The sequence below is a fragment of the Cyanistes caeruleus genome, chromosome Z (assembly GCF_971803275.1).
Source record: "Cyanistes caeruleus chromosome Z, bCyaCae1.hap1.1, whole genome shotgun sequence".
Classification (NCBI taxonomy): Eukaryota; Metazoa; Chordata; class Aves; order Passeriformes; family Paridae; genus Cyanistes; species Cyanistes caeruleus.
The window spans coordinates 18,316,845-18,321,393 of NC_141732.1; positions in this window are offsets into that span (position 1 = coordinate 18,316,845).

A 4,549-nucleotide genomic window follows, 5' to 3' on the forward strand; every position below is an offset into this window, starting at 1 on the left:
TATTGTTCCTTTCTCTAAGGAAATGTTCTCTGTACAGCTGATCTGCAGGTCAAACCCAAACACTACTTACTAGTAATTTTCCATGGCTATGCTGTCAGTGTTTCTTCTGCCCTCCAGTCTTTCCCAAATTCCTCTTGAGCTGCTAAAACTCTCATTAACTATCCTCATATTAAACAACTGCTGTTGTTTAAAAGAAAGAAAGCCATTTCAGGAAAAGAGTCAGAAATAATGAGAAAAAAGCAGGGAACAGCAGCCAGCTGCAAATGCTGGAAGGAGGTCTGGACACCTCTCCAGGTATCTGGGCGTCTTTCACAGAAATTTCTGGGAGAATGGGTCCACCATGGTCTTACAGGTGGTAAGCTGGTACTGCAGGGAATTCCCCCTGCCAAGGCAGAACACCAGGACAACCATATTCCGAGCCCTGAAAGCCAGAACTTTGGTAGCCAGATTTTGGATATCATCCAAAATGGTAGCAGCCAGAGGACAGATGGGAGTTGAGGGGTGTGGTGCAGGAGGAAAAGAAGGGGAAAGCCAGAAGGCAAGGGATTTGTGTTCAGAGCTCATCTTGCAGGCTGGCTGAGTGGCGTTTGCATGTGTGTTCTTGCACAGTGATGTTCTACTCAGCAACATTTACTTGGCATTTGCGGACAATACTATCTTTTTCCTTCCAGCTTTGTAAAATGAGGGGTGTGTTCCAGCCTCACACGCCACTTGTGATAACAGCAGAAGCGTGTCAGAATGTGGGTGCAATTATAGAGTTACTGGAACTGGCAGAAATACCATGGTGTTTGGGTATTATAACTCAGATTAATGTGAAGTGCTGTTAGTTTGCTTGTCACTGAATATCCTTTTAATTATGGAGTCTTGATATTAAAACATGTTGCATTCAGGTAGAGACCAAAGCTACATGTCATCATTACTCTAAATTTATAATTATTATAGTAGACAGTCACCTACCTTTTTAGAAAAGGTAAAACACAGAGGCTGGTGAATTAATCAAAATCTGTAATCTTATGCACTAAAAGAGCTGTAATACACTATTTCCAAGCAAATAGACAGGTGCTCTGAAAATGTGGGAATGTCAGGAGCATAGAGGGATCTCTGAGCAAATTTGAATTTGTCCTAGACTACTTATGTCATCTTGTGAATTACTTCACTTCACTGTACTGAATATGAAGTGGATATTCAATTATTCATAGGTAATATAGCCCATTCCACAGTCAAACAAATCAGCAAAAATCACAACTGGCTAAGACTTTTTTCCAATCAGTACTGCTAAAAATTATCATTGTACATGGGCAAGTAAAATAATTTAGAGAAGCCAAAAAACATATGACACTTTCTTTGATGAGCAGATTATAAATCTGCCATTTGTCTATTTTTAAGACCTATTACTGTAGCATATGCAGGACTTACAAGTGCTTGTGACTGTATCTTAGCACACTGGAAAAGCTGGAAAACTTCATGATTCTGAGAAAAGTTTATACAAGGGGAGACACGAGTGGCTGCCAGGTCTGGTAGCACATGGCCAGGTGTCAGCTCACACAAAGGTGGGGTTCAGGCGGGCACGCTGCTCCTCGCAGCTCTCATGTGCACACACATCCAGGTTTCTCTAGGACACCTGGATGCACAGAGCAGAAAGAAGCTGTGGTGTGATGATTTGGGCTGGAAAACCAGACCAAACTACAGAAGGCAACCACCTCACAACCAGGCACAGCCCAAACTTTAGAGCCATAGCCCTGAAGGCACCCTCTGTGTTGTGAAGTCGGGAGCTCATCTCAAAATCCAGAAACACCAGAAAGGTGGATGATATTTCATTACATTTGGAGAGGTGACTCTACTTTTTTTAGCATCTCAGTGAGAACCCTTTCAAAGACAGTGGTTCAGGGTTAATGCAGCTCTGGTCTGTTTTTACATTGATTAATATATATGTTCTGTATCCTTCTGTTCTTCTGGTATCCTCTGCCAAGGGAAAGAAGGATAACTCCCTCTCCTAGGAGCACAGTCTTGTTCTTAAGCTTCCACTGAGGAAAACTATTGGAGTGTCTGAGCTTTTATTATTTGTCCTAATTTTAAGACACTTCTTTTGGCATATCATCAGGTCCCATTGTCAAACTCCTCAAAATTAAACCTCTTTAGTAGCTCCCTGATATTTCCTGGCAAGAAATGTAAGATGTACTTTTTGCCTTTTATTTTTCAACATTTTCATGTTAGAGAAATTTTCATTCTTCTACAATTATCTGTTTCTTTATTCTTTGGTGCAGTGACTTGAACTTCTTGCAGTTTCCTGCGGTTCTTTTCTTTCCTGTGATCTGACACTATCCAAAGTTGCAAGACTGTTTGCACACATATATTTGTTTAAAAAAAACAATTAATCTATCCTGTCACCAGATCCATGGTAGAAATAAAAATTCGACCTGATTTTTTAAATTAGCTTCTCTCCTAACATGTTTTTAAAAGACTTATTGGAGGACCAGAGCTTAAATTTGTCTTGAAATTCTGCTTTGATCAGCCAAATATACTTCATTCATACAAAGGGTCCTCAAAAACATTCTGTCAAAATTAGGTTTGAACAGAAAACTTCCAAAGAACACTTGACTTGCTTTGCTCTTGAAATCTTCCATCAAATCTTAGAAGAGGAAAGCATAAATTCTTTGAAAAACCTCATCTTTGGCCCCTAAGAAATATGAGGTGTTTGGCTTTTCCAAACTTAATTTTCCACTGACTCATACTATTTACATAAGCAATGAGATACAGAACTACACAAAAATATACAGATAAAATTCCTCACTTTATTTTGTTCAATGTTAATTGATTTTGCATAGAATTTTAGGCAAAGGTTCAAATTAGTCCATTTTTTAAACTAATTTTCTCCTCACAATTAATATATTTCACAGTCTTGACGCTGGAATACATTATTTTTTTCAATGGATCCCTTTGCTGACTGTGAAGAATTAATTCTCCAAACTATTTAGTAGACAAATAGTCTATGAGTTAGACCAGCCAACTCATTTTCACTTGTGGATTTGAACTCACGGGTCAGATTCATCAACACAATAATGAGACATTTTCTATATTTCAATTTTTACCATTTTTCATATCCATATTCATTAAAATTTAAGATACAATAAATAATAGATGGTTCTGGTGATGCCTGTTAAATAAATTCCATAGGCAGAAAAACAAGAACTTTGTGACTGTTGAGTTGTACTATTGTTTACATTTATAAGGGGTTGCCTTAAATGGATATGTTAGATAATTTTTACCAAAAATGTCATCATTAATTAGTATTCACATCATAAGTAATAGAAATACTCATGTTTTAACAACTGAAAAGGTTTCCAATACCTTCCAAACCTGAAAATTGAAAGGTTTCCAATACTTACTGTCTGTTTCGTCAGCCCAGTTTTGTCTTTAGGAAACATTCAAAACAAAAAATTCTGTTCTCGACTGAAAATATACTCCACATTTTTATATGACAAGAAAATTACATGCTGCATTTCATTTATTTTTTCACCATATTCACATGGCACTGTATGTCAAGGAAAATAACACAGTCTTACCACTTCCCACCTCTTGGATTTTACACGCAAGTTACTTAAATTGTTTAGATTTATTTTTTTCTACACATTCTGTACTTTATGTTGTCCACCACATCTATATGGAATGTTATTACATACAGGAAAGTAAAGACCCATCAGAAGACAGTTACACAAATAAGAAGACATCTACAGCACTGCTCAACAATAATATATTTAAGTTTGCATATGAGAAATTCATACTCAGCATTTCCCCTGCCGTGTGTTTCCTTGTCTGGTCTGATCTCAGCCACTCTCTGCAGCATGGTACCCTCAGCAGGTAGTTTGCCTGATATTTATACAGGTGACACAATGAGCACTGGACTATGAGCTGCATTAACTTTGGATGGTAGAAAGGTTTTGTTCCACCTTTTCAGAGGCTGTGGCACTTCTCTCTGCATGGCCAAGAGTGGATGCATACCCCAGTGCAGCACCCAGAGAAGGGTAAAATCAATGCAGAGCAGCAGAGAGGACATTGCAGAGGGTCCTGTCCATCCTGAGGCATCTGTGTGATGAACGTGCTGCTAACAGCCCCACATATCACAGCTGTCATAGGAAGGGTCAGCACCTCCACAAGTGCTGCTCAGAAGGAGCAAGTCTTCTGTAGATTAACTGCTTGTTAATACAAAATCAGTATCAAAGCATGTGGAATGTAAATGCTGTGTCCAAAGAAACCTCTGCCATGCTGGATTTGACACAGGGATCAATACCACATCTGCTTTTAGAACTATCCACAGTCTGTTCTGGCTCACCTGAAGCTCTCCCCCTTCCCCTTGCTTCCTTTAAAAACTTCTTGTAGACAATTAGAATGCAAAAAGAGATGGACCTTGCGCATAGCATAAATACACTTGATTAGGAAATTACTTTGAAGCCTGATGATAATCTGCCAGGCAAGCAAAGAAATAAATCAGTTTCAAATCTTGTATGAGATCAAATTAACTGAGATCAGTTAGTCTCAAGGCTGTTCTACA